General features: G+C 55.2%; 3 non-coding genes across 3 annotated transcripts; 1 reads left to right on the plus strand and 2 right to left on the minus strand.

The window, feature by feature from the left end:
* Nucleotides 1-38: 38 nt before the first annotated feature.
* Nucleotides 39-191, minus strand: LOC139053741 (5.8S ribosomal RNA). Its single transcript, XR_011510737.1, has one exon. It is a non-coding gene; the product is annotated as a 5.8S ribosomal RNA (ribosomal RNA).
* A 1,237-nt stretch (nucleotides 192-1,428) lies between these two features.
* On the minus strand, nucleotides 1,429-3,243 carry LOC139053736 (small subunit ribosomal RNA). The gene has a single exon (XR_011510732.1). It is a non-coding gene; the product is annotated as a small subunit ribosomal RNA (ribosomal RNA).
* Nucleotides 3,244-8,601: 5,358 nt separating this feature from the next.
* LOC139053732 (U2 spliceosomal RNA) lies at nucleotides 8,602-8,793 on the plus strand. Its single transcript, XR_011510728.1, has one exon. It is a non-coding gene; the product is annotated as a U2 spliceosomal RNA (small nuclear RNA).
* Nucleotides 8,794-12,500: the final 3,707 nt, after the last annotated feature.

Genomic DNA, 12,500 nt, shown 5'->3' on the forward strand with positions numbered 1-12,500 from the left:
CGTTCCCTGTGCGCCGAAGGCTCTCTTGATATGTGATCCGACCCTCAGACAGACGAAGCCAAGGGAAGACCCAAGGCCGCAATGTGCGTTCAAAGAATCAGTGCTCAGTGTGTCCTGCAATTCACACCAAGTCTCGCAGCTGGCTGCGTTCTTCATCGACCCGAGAACCGAGTGATCCACCGCTTAGAGTCGTGAAAAATAGTTTGTTCAATTCAGTACAGTACAACCAGTGTTTCAGGCACGTGGCGTCTCCCTGTGTGTGGTTTCGAAGAGCGCCTTTCGGCGTGCGCTACTCCTGTTTCGCTCTTTCGTTCGGCGGTCACGCGTTTCCGCATGACCGCTGCTGATCCAACAGCCTACTCGAGACGAAAGACAAGAGCTTGGCGCGCGCGTACTCGCGCAGCTCTCCAAAGCCACTCGGCCAGTGCCAGGGACGGCTCTCTGCGCCGGAGCCACAACAAGTCTACTTGAGGCGGAAGACGAAGCCAGCAAGGGCCTGGCCGCAAGTGCGTTCGAATACGGGATTACAGTCCCTCGTCTGTCCGTACTTCCTCTTTCGACGTGCGGCGCCTTCCCAAAGCGCACAAGTCCGCAAACCGCAGAACGCTTCCGACGTAGCAAAGCCGCGTTTCCTTCGGTACTTCGCAGCAACGCCGCCTTTCCCTCGGCGGCGGGCAAATAGCCTGCAGACGTCGTCGCATTGAACCGCGAACTCGACACCTCGCGCGTCACGAGCGGGAGCCGACCGGCAGCCTCCGGCCCTTTCGGGCGCGGTGGAATTTGCCGCGGAGGACGGGAGAGTGCTTTAGGCCACGGTTCCTTCCGTACTTGGCAGCCGCACCCTCAATACCGCCGGTTCCATGACCGACCGAGCGCCGCACCGTTCCTTTAGTACTTGGGCAGCAACAAAGTCGGGTCGTTACTCCACACTCGCCGCAGGAAGCGACCGGCAGCCGCCAGCCTTTTCAGACTCGGCAGCGTTTGCCGCGGAGGACGGGAGAGCGCTCGCACCACGGTTCCGTGTGTACTAAGCGGCAGCGGCATTAGCTCTCGACCGTCAGTTCCTTGACCGACCGCACGCTTCGCCGTTCCCCTCGTACTGGGCAAGAGCAGCAGGTCGGGTCGTCTTACTCCCATTCCGCGCAAGAGTGCCGAGGCGGACTTCAGAAAGCCCACCCAACAGTGTGCGTTACGCCGTTTCTACCCGCGGGCGCGGCCAAGCCAACCGTCCAAGGTTGCAGCCGGCGTCCACTGGGCGCAACAAATTTGGCACGGGGCGCCCTTCGAAATTCGGGCAATCCCCGGCATGTTCGGGTATAGCCGTCCCCGCGTCCAAGCGGGGCCAGCGGCGGAAAGCGTCGGGCGCAGCGAGCTGCTTCACCCACACGGGGTAGAAACAATGGCGCTCGTCACCCTCGAACAATCCGGTAATGATCCTTCCGCAGGTTCACCTACGGAAACCTTGTTACGACTTTTACTTCCTCTAAATGATCAAGTTTGGTCATCTTTCCAACAGACCGGCGCAACCGAAAGGCCGCGCCGGACATCGGTCCGAAGACCTCACTAAATCATTCAATCGGTAGTAGCGACGGGCGGTGTGTACAAAGGGCAGGGACGTAATCAACGCGAGCTTATGACTCGCGCTTACTGGGAATTCCTCGTTCAAGGGGAACAATTGCAAGCCCCTATCCCAATCACGAAAGAAGTTCCACGGGTTACCCAGTCTTTTCAGACAGGGATAAAGACACGCTGCTTCCTTCAGTGTAGCGCGCGTGCGGCCCCGGACATCTAAGGGCATCACAGACCTGTTATTGCTCTGTTTCGTGCGGCTAGGAGCCGCTTGTCCCTCTAAGAAGGTTGTAAGGTGCTGGGAACCCCGCACCTATTTAATAGGCTAGAGTCTCGTTCGTTATCGGAATTAACCAGACAAATCGCTCCACCAACTAAGAACGGCCATGCACCACCATCCACCGAATCAAGAAAGAGCTCTCAATCTGTCAATCCTCCCAGTGTCCGGGCCGGGTAAGTTTTCCCGTGTTGAGTCAAATTAAGCCGCAGGCTCCACTCCTGGTGGTGCCCTTCCGTCAATTCCTTTAAGTTTCAGCTTTGCAACCATACTTCCCCCGGAACCCAAACACTTTGGTTTCCCGGAAGCTGCCCGCCGAGTCATTTGAGTAACTCAGGCGGATCGCTGGTTGGCATCGTTTATGGTCAGAACTAGGGCGGTATCTGATCGCCTTCGAACCTCTGACTTTCGTTCTTGATCAAAGAAAACATTCTTGGCAAATGCTTTCGCAGTAGTTCGTCTTGCGACGGTCCAAGAATTTCACCTCTAGCGCCGCAATACGAATGCCCCCGTCTGTCCCTCTTAATCATTACCTCGTATTCCAAAAACCAACAGAACAGAAACGAGGTCTTGTTCTATTATTCCATGCAAGTTTATTCAGGCGACTCGCCTGCGTTGAGCACTCTAATTTTTTCAAAGTAAAAGCACCGGCCTTCTCGAGGCACACAATGAAGTGCACCAAGAAAGGACCGGCATGATGTTCAGTCCGAGCCGTCGCATCGGGTAGATGCACTACTCGTCTGGAACTGAGATCCAACTACGAGCTTTTTAACCGCAGCAGCTTTAGTATACGCTATTGGAGCTGGAATTACCGCGGCTGCTGGCACCAGACTTGCCCTCCAATTGATCCTCGTTAAAGGATTTAGAGTGTACTCATTTCAATTACGGGGCCTCAAAAGAGTCCCGTATTGTTATTTTTCGTCACTACCTCCCCGTGCCGGGAGTGGGTAATTTGCGCGCCTGCTGCCTTCCTTGGATGTGGTAGCCGTTTCTCAGGCTCCCTCTCCGGAATCGAACCCTGATTCTCCGTTACCCGTAACAACCATGGTAAGCAAGTAACCTACCATCGAAAGTTGATAAGGCAGACACTTGAAAGAAACGTCGCCGGCTCGTGGCCATGCGATCAGCACAAAGTTATCCAGAGTCACCACACAATACGGGCCGAAACCCGATCGATCTTGGTCTAATAAAAGCACCCGTCGCCCAAAGGGCTTCAGGCTCACTGCATGTATTAGCTCTAGAATTGCCACAGTTATCCAAGTAGGAAGAAACGATCTAAGGAACCATAACTGATTTAATGAGCCATTCGCGGTTTCGCCTTATTTCGGCATGTACTTAGACATGCATGGCTTAATCTTTGAGACAAGCATATGATTACTGGCAGGATCAACCAGGTAATCGTTCAACTGCGCGTCCCGCCTGTCAAGCAGGCCGGACGCCGTTTTTGCGATGCCGAGGCCACCTTCAGGCGCCCCAGCACGCTTCGTTCTTGCAAAGAGTAGCACTTTGCACAGTCCGAGACGACGGCGTTCGAGCTCGCTACGGCGCCCTCCCCGAAGGGCCGGGTATCGCCACGCGGCAAGAAGCACGCAACATTCTCGATAGACTGGTTGTGTCGACTCGATCACGGCTTGCGGTTTCTCTTGAGCCCGCAGCACAGGTGGACCGACCGACACTTGCAACGTAGCCGAGACGGCAAAGCCGCCAGGCGACGGGTCACGCCCGCGCCTTCGGCGCTTTCGCATTTGACTCGTCCGAGGACGATGCGGAACACAACTCGATATCGTGGAGAAAGCGTCGTCCGACAACCAGCCCCTAACGCATCAAGCGGATGAGGCTGCAGACGTCAGCTGTGGGATCCACGGGAGCGATACCGGGGACACGCTTGACGGGCACGAAGCCCGCCGCATATCAAACACCCAGGTCGCTTTTGGGGGCGACTGCTCTCTGGGACCCCCATATAATAGCAGCGATAAGTTCCCAAATCTCCATGGGGCCGTACTCGTGCCACTTTCGACGAGCGTTTGGCGAAAATCGTGCCGCCTCGCAGCGCCGCGAGCGAGATGGAAAGCTTACGTCGGCAGCGCAATGCCGAAGTCGTGAAAGCGCAGCGCGTCGACCGAATGCGCGAACGGCAATCTCTCGCCTATGGACAGCGCGGTTTCCAGAACAATCGCCTTTCTGTGCCCCTACGGGGCCGCACGCTAGCGCGGCCCTTTCGCCGTTTCCGAGCACGAGTGCGACCGGCGCGGGCGGCGTGCTCGACACCCCGGCTGACGCCGTTTCGGACTTTGTCTCTTCGCGCGCTCGCGCCAACGCCGCGGCAAAACGACGACCTCTGCGCGGTTCTTTCCCGGTTCCCGGCGTGCTATAGTGCAGCCAGCCGGACGGTGGCGACGACTCAGTCGCGGCCGTGCGGTGGCTTGTACGCCAAAGTTGCGTGACGGGCGTCGAGCTCCCGCCGCGGCCCGGCTCAGGTGGTTTCGGACTTCTGTCTCTTCCGAGCGCTCGCGTCGTCGTGGGCACGATTCTCGAGTGCGGAGCGGTGCGCGGACACCACCACGAACACGCGCAAGCCGAAAACGGCACTACGGTACAACGTCGGCCAGGGCGGTACGGCCCCCTTATATGAGCAGCGATAAGTGACCAGATCTCCACGGGGCCGTACTCGTGCGACAAGGCGGCGTACTGCGCCGAGCCGAGCGCCAATATTTGGCCTTGGCACGGCCGATTTGAGCTCTCGCGATCGCCGCGGTACCGCCGCTCACCGATTCAAGGCACGCTAGCGCGGCCCCTTCGCCATTTTTCGAGTAAGAGTGCGAAAAGCGCGCGCGGCGTGCTCGTCGCCCCGGCTGACGTAGTCTCGGACTTAGTCTCGCTCACGCCGCCCCGGCTGACGTCGTCTCGGACTTAGTCGCGCTCACACCGCCCCGGCTCACGTGGTTTCGGACTTCCGTCTCTTCCGAGCGCTCGCGTCGTCGTGGGCACGATTCTCGAGTGCGGAGCGGTGCGCGGACACCACCACGAACACGCGCAAGCCGAAAATGGCACTACGGTACAACGTCGGCCAGGGCGGTACGGCCCCCTTATATGAGCAGCGATAAGTGACCAGATCTCCACGGGGCCGTACTCGTGCGACAAGGCGGCGTACTGCGCCGAGCCGAGCGCCAATATTTGGCCTTGGCACGGCCGATTTGAGCTCTCGCGATCGCCGCGGTACCGCCGCTCACCGATTCAAGGCACGCTAGCGCGGCCCCTTCGCCATTTTTCGAGTAAGAGTGCGAAAAGCGCGCGCGGCGTGCTCGTCGCCCCGGCTGACGTAGTCTCGGACTTAGTCTCGCTCACGCCGCCCCGGCTGACGTCGTCTCGGACTTAGTCGCGCTCACACCGCCCCGGCTCACGTGGTTTCGGACTTTCGTCTCTTCCGAGCGCTCGCGTCGTCGTGGGCACGATTCTCGAGTGCGGAGCGGTGCGCGGACACCACCACGAACACGCGCAAGCCGAAAACGGCACTACGGTACAACGTCGGCCAGGGCGGTACGGCCCCTTATAAGAGCAGCGATAAGTGACCAGACCTCCACGGGGCCGTACTCGTGCGACAAGGCGGCGTACTGCGCCGAGCCGAGCGCCAATATTTGGCTTTGGCACGGCCGATTTGAGCTCTCGCGATCGCCGCGGTACCGCCGCTCACCGATTCAAGGCACGCTAGCGCGGCCCCTTCGCCATTTTTCGAGTAAGAGTGGGAAAAGCGCGCGCGGCGTGCTCGACGCCCCGGCTGACGTCGTCTCGGACTTGGTCGACGCCCCGGCTGACGTAGTCTCGGACTTAGTCTCGCTCACGCCGCCCCGGCTGACGTCGTCTCGGACTTAGTCGCGCTCACACCGCCCCGGCTCACGTGGTTTCGGACTTTCGTCTCTTCCGAGCGCTCGCGTCGTCGTGGGCACGATTCTCGAGTGCGGAGCGGTGCGCGGACACCACCACGAACACGCGCAAGCCGAAAACGGCACTACGGTACAACGTCGGCCAGGGCGGTACGGCCCCTTATAAGAGCAGCGATAAGTGACCAGACCTCCACGGGGCCGTACTCGTGCGACAAGGCGGCGTACTGCGCCGAGCCGAGCGCCAATATTTGGCTTTGGCACGGCCGATTTGAGCTCTCGCGATCGCCGCGGTACCGCCGCTCACCGATTCAAGGCACGCTAGCGCGGCCCCTTCGCCATTTTTCGAGTAAGAGTGGGAAAAGCGCGCGCGGCGTGCTCGACGCCCCGGCTGACGTCGTCTCGGACTTGGTCGACGCCCCGGCTGACGTAGTCTCGGACTTAGTCTCGCTCACGCCGCCCCGGCTGACGTCGTCTCGGACTTAGTCGCGCTCACACCGCCCCGGCTCACGTGGTTTCGGACTTGCGTCTCTTCCGAGCGCTCGCGTCGTCGTGGGCACGATTCTCGAGTGCGGAGCGGTGCGCGGACACCACCACGAACACGCGCAAGCCGAAAACGGCACTACGGTACAACGTCGGCCAGGGCGGTACGGCCCCTTATAAGAGCAGCGATAAGTGACCAGACCTCCACGGGGCCGTACTCGTGCGACAAGGCGGCGTACTGCGCCGAGCCGAGCGCCAATATTTGGCCTTGGCACGGCCGATTTGAGCTCTCGCGATCGCCGCGGTACCGCCGCTCACCGATTCAAGGCACGCTAGCGCGGCCCCTTCGCCATTTTTCGAGTAAGAGTGGGAAAAGCGACCGCGGCGTGCTCGACGCCCCGGCTGACGTCGTCTCGGACTTAGTCGACGCCCCGGCTGACGTAGTCTCGGACTTGGTCTCGCTCACGCCGCCCCGGCTGACGTAGTCTCGGACTTGGTCTCGCTCACGCCGCCCCGGCTGACGTCGTCTCGGACTTAGTCGCGCTCACACCGCCCCGGCTCACGTGGCTTCGGACTTGGTCTCTTCGAGCGCTCGCAGCCAGGTCGGGGCCGACGCCGACGTCTGCGTGGGGCTTCAACGATTCCCGGCGCGACGCAATGCAACTGCGCGCAGGATGCCAGCGACTCCGCCGTGGCCGTGCGGCGGTGTACACGCAGAAGTTTCGTGAAGGGGTATCGAGCTCCCGCCGCCCCGGCGGACGTGGTTTCGGACTTTAGCGCTCGCAGCGATCTCGCGGCGATCGCTGACGTCTGCGCGGTTTCAGGTGTGCTACGATGCAGCAGTCTGCCGCACGACAATTTACGGAAGCGAGTGCATTCCGCCCCGGCGGACGCGGCAGCGGACTTTGTGCCTGCGGGAGTGCTCTTGTTGCTGTAAAATTTGAACGGGTGCAGCTGCGCGAAGCAAGTGTACACATTTTCTCTCTCTCTCTCTCTCTCTCTGCCTCTGAGGCGACTGTAATTTTAATTTAAATGCAATTGGAGGCGGGAGCAACCTGATGAGAGTAGGCGGACTTCGGCACACCTTGTAGTTTAGAAATTGTTTTCAAGCTTTGAGGACATACACAATCGCGCCATCTGCTTTCCCCGTCTCTTTGGCACTTCATAGTGTGTGCAGCATGCTCTGCATTCCAAAGAAACGCGCCTGTTTCTCCCCCTCTCTCACGTTCTTCTTGTCTTTCTTGCTGCTCTTGTGAGAAGTTGCTATGCTCTTTACTCGCTGTAAAATAGAATGCTTGCGCGAGCCAACAACTTGCGTGTCTTTCTTTTTTTTTGTTGTTGTTGTTTTTTTCTCTCTTCCCAAGACGTTTCTGCCATTATTCACTAGCTCTCGTTCTTAGTATGCAACGGAGCGTTAGCTCGCGCCATCTACCTTTCTTTCTGTATGGCGAAGGCCGTAGGTTTTCCTAGTTCCGCACACAGATGGCGCGGATGCGTTTTCGCGCCAGTTTCGAACGACCTCGCTGTACACATGTTTCTCATTTAAAAGTTTCAAAGGGGCTTGCGAAAGGGCGTGGTCCTTTTTTCTTGCGCAAGGCTGAGCTTTCCAGCTGTGCTTAAGCTATGCTAGCATGTGTGCGTATGTGTGTGTGTGTGTGTGTGTGTGTGTGTGTGTGTGTGTGCGTGCGCGCGCGCGCGTGCGTGCGCGTGCATATGTGTGCGTGTGTGTGTATACACGCACACGGTAAAGATGATGGGGTAGCGCTATTTCTTTCTTTCTTTCTTTCTTTTTTAACAACACCTGTGCTCCACATGGCGATCTTCCTGCCCTCTATGTTTCCGGTTGGAAGGAGTGCGCAGCCTTTTCTATATTTATTTATTTTTTTTTTTTCATTCTCTTTCATTCGTACATGAGGCGCGCTACCTAATTCTAGCGGTCGAATCGACACGTTGCAATCCGTCCCGGCCTGTGCCGTATGAAAACTTTCAGTGGGCCTTGCGGTAAATAAAAGGAAATGAGGGAAATGCGCGTAGTGTATTACACTTGCGCACGGGCTTGAAACGAAGGCCTCAAAGAAAGCCGCCTTGAGCGGTCGCATTCAGACGGAAGTAAGCATTCCCCTTGCGCGTGTTTTCCGCTCGCCTGTTCCGTTTTCTACGAGGTTGCCTTCGTTGGTTTTGCCTTGCGAACAAGCTTGCGCTCGGGTCTCGTTTCTACGCGACGGCGTTTCGTTAACAGTGAAAGACTGAGGCGTCGCGAGTTGATTCGCGAGATAGAGAGCATAGAGTCTCTAGACGGGCTGGGTTTTATAAGATTGCCCACGCTGTTGCTGAGGTTACCAATGTCGCCAGGGCACCCACAAGGCAGTGGTACAATGGAGTGAAGTGAAAGACATCGCTTCTCGGCCTTTTGGCTAAGATCAAAGTGTAGTATCTGTTCTTATCAGCTTAATATCTGATACGGGTTCTATATGGACCCACGATATTAAACCTATTTTTGGAAGTTGGCGGAGTGCTTGAAGCCTGCTTCACCTCCGCCGCAGGTCGGCCCGGTATTGCACTACCTCCGGGATCGGCCCCCGCTCACTTAGGTGAGACTTCATTCAATCAAAATGAAGAACACAAGCTCGAAGCGAGCACTCACGTGACACGCACCATTCCCATACTATACGCAACGATGCCGGTGTTTCTGAACGATTGTCTGCTGTAATGAGCCACTTGGGGGGGGGGGGGGGGGAAGGGTGATTAGCCGTGGGTTTTGCAATCAATGTAAGTCCCACTCAAAGCCAACACTGCATTTTGGAGTTCACTATCGCTTTGATCCGTAAACGACAGCAAGCTCGCCCTGCGAAAATCCGCTGCCCTAGTGGAAGAAAGGTTCCCTATGAAACAAAAATGGAGTGCCCGATTTCCGGCAACATTTTCGCTGCAGTGGGACCGAGCGCCTCGAAAACAAACTTGTCGTATGGCCAAGTGTGGCGAAATATATTCAAGGGTTCAGAGGTGCCTCAGCTTTCCAACCTGTATGTTATGAATACCTGTTGCTACCTTTTCGTCATCATCATCCTGCTGGCTACGACCACTGCAGGGCAAAGACCTCTCCCATTATTCTCCAAGCACCCCGGTCACGTGTAAGCCCGGTCACGGTCGCCGTCTAGTGCCTGCGCCCTTCCTAATCTAATCTGCCCTCCTAAATTTCCGCCACCCCGTGCTACGCTTCCCTTCTCTTGGAATTCAGTCGGTAACCCTTAATTGATGATCTTCCCCCCACATTGCATGCCCTGCGCACGCCCATTTCTTTTTCTTGGTTTAAACTAAGGTGTCATTAGCTCGCGTTTGTTCGCTCACCCCCCGAATCTGCTCTATTCTTATCCCCCGTAGCGCTACACCCATCATTCTTCTTTCCAAAGCTCGTCGCGTCGCCCTCAGTTACCCTTCGGTAATCCTTAAGGTCCTTCGTTGCGGCACTCGCGGCATCTTTCTCATTTAAATAAGGCTATTTCGTTCAGTTTTGGGGGAAAACTCAATGAGCTAGGCGCGATTGTGTCCCCGGCGCCGCTCTCAACAAGATGGCGGCGCCCAGGCTTTTTGCCTGGTGGTTCGGCTTGACGCAGAACACGCCTGCAGGGCAGTGAAGCCGCATTGAAGGGGCAACGAGCGGCGCAGTGAAGCGCATGCTCGGGCGAAAAACGCGAACATCAGCCAAAAATACAACCAAATGGCCAAATACGAATTTCCGTTATGGGAAATTGGAGTTCAGTTGGCGCGTTGCGCTCGCCTAAGGTAAAGAACATAAATGCGAGTGCCACATCAGCCAAGTCAATGCTGAGGATCGCGTATCATTTCTTATTTATTTTTCCCCTTGCCTCCTGGCCTGCGTGGCCCTAGCGCGCATGCCCACGAAAGTAATGCAATAAGGAAAACGCGAAATCATGCGGTGACGGCTGTATCATATCCATTGTGCGTGCTTTGTTCTTTTTGGACTACAGTGGTGTGCGTTATGAGAAAGTTTCAGTGACCAGCGAACCTATATTTAGAACCACATTTACGGTTACTGCTAACAAGCTGCGGGTAGGTGTTGTTTTTTTCTTTCTTTCTTTTTTTCGCTACCAACGATGGGTTATCGCAACCGCGATCGGTTGTGCTAGACGCGTTCTTGCCAAACGTTGGCTCTATACGCGACCCGTGACGCGTGGTCGGCACATTCAAGCAGTCCATTGCAAACCGTTCCAAGAAGAAGGATGCTAGCTCCACGTTCCGCCGGGAGCGCTAGTTCGAAGATTGTACTTTTAGACCCTCGAGGAAGCACCGCCATCCCACGTTTTCTATAACGCGCTAAGACTCAGAGCGACAGCGACCACTTGTCTTTGTCAATATCTCGGACACACTTTTTTTTTTTTCTTTAATCCAGATCGTCAGACGAGCCCGCGTTCACGCGCACTCGCTCTCTCCGATAAGCAGGGTAGCTCGGTTGGGGTGTTGTAGGGCCTCGCGCATGCGCTGCTGAGTTCGTCGCTTCGCCGGCCGGTCGACGCTGGCGCGGTACTGGTAATCAACTTCGACGGGCATGGTGAAACGTCACTGTGAAACGTCACGACTAGCAATGCAATGTGTTTGCGAGCAATCGGAGAAATGAGAGAGCCCCTGTAGATTAGTGGAAACGTTCCTCCAAGTATTACGTTTGCAATTTGCGCCTACGAACATGAACTAGACAAAGGAAATGATCTGTAGCCGCCTTCACTTCATAAAATTCCCGTACGAAGAAATTTGCGTGCGCACGTGATCTCCCGCATGAAACCAGACGATAGGTTAATTTTAGCCGTTCATTTCGATTTGCCGAATGTAAACCGGAACACTTTCTCCACGCGCTCTTGAGGTTTGAATGACAATCAATGACATGCTTTTTTTATATATTTTTGTTTGTTCTATCTGGAACCAAAAGAATTCAGAACGCCATTTCAATCTTAGATTCGATTCACGCCTTGCGTTACGTCACCCCTGGCATATCTGATGAACACGCTCTGCTGTTAAGCTTCATGATCACGGCATTAAAAGTCGCCACTTCCCGAACGTTTATCGAGCCGATGATGAACCGTATGCTGGATTCTTATTGTAATGAGTTTATAGAAAGTTTTATACTTCTATGGCTAGCTTCAAGGAAAGGAAAAACATCGCTCAGCATTGTATAACGCATAACAACAACAACGAAAAATCTGCAGGTTATTCATACTACAATGAGAACACTAGGAATACTGAAAAAGATGAAATCTAGACATGCTGCAAGGAGCCAACAAATGCAATTGAACCAACGAACTGAACTGCAATTATTTCATCAAGACATGCCCCGAAAAAACGTGGCCACTATCAATGCTCATTTCAAAGCTGTTTTTTTTTTTTTGTTTGTGACGGATAATAATTATCTTCCCAATGGCTGATGTGAAAATTTCAGAGCGCGGCATTTTCGAAATCTCAAGGCCCCGGCTGCTTTCTCTCTTCTTTAAATATGTTCCGGGTGGCAGATGGAGAAAAGTTTCGCGCACATAATTTAAAAGCCTGTAGCTGATTTTCTTGAAGAACACAAAGTGCTGACAGACCACCAAACAAGACAAAATTGAATCGGTATTACGCGCGATGATTTCGCACCGCAGTAACAAAAGGGTAACAAGCGGACGTTCATTTCGTGGTGTGTATTTCACGTCTCTCACAATAATAATAAAAAGAATGCTACTGCATAAATTAGCTTTTCCCAAACTGGATGGTTTCGATCAGCTTCCTTAAATTGAGTTGGCGTTGATTGAGCAGGTGCGGGCCTCGGTTGTTTAAGATTTTTGTAAATGGCATCATTACTGGATAGATGCGGACGTCTGCGTGATGTGTGAAACTCGCTTGAGGATCAAGGGAGAACCCCCCCCCCAAAAAAAATCATGTCATGGTGACACAAGTGGCACATGAGTACTGTTATCGGGAGGAAAAAAAAAAAAGGAAAACCGGCACGTACTAGGGAGACACTCCTCTTACACGTGAAGCTCCAAACAAATTGTTTTTCTTGAGACGCTCTATAAAGCTCCTCAAACGCAGCACCCGTACACGAAGACAAATGTCCAAACTGGAAAGAAAGCACGAAATTCGCGGCGCCCGTTTGCTGTGAAACAACGGGCAACATTACGCAAAGTCCGCTACCACGTCAGCCGGGGCGGCCGCACCCCGCCCGCGGTTGAGCCATATATGGCTGCACGCGCAAAGTCCGCTACCACGTCAGCCGGGGCGGCCGCACCCCGCCCGCGGTTGAGCCA

This window comes from Dermacentor albipictus, unplaced genomic scaffold, assembly GCF_038994185.2.
Source record: "Dermacentor albipictus isolate Rhodes 1998 colony unplaced genomic scaffold, USDA_Dalb.pri_finalv2 scaffold_176, whole genome shotgun sequence".
NCBI lineage: Eukaryota > Metazoa > Arthropoda > Arachnida > Ixodida > Ixodidae > Dermacentor > Dermacentor albipictus.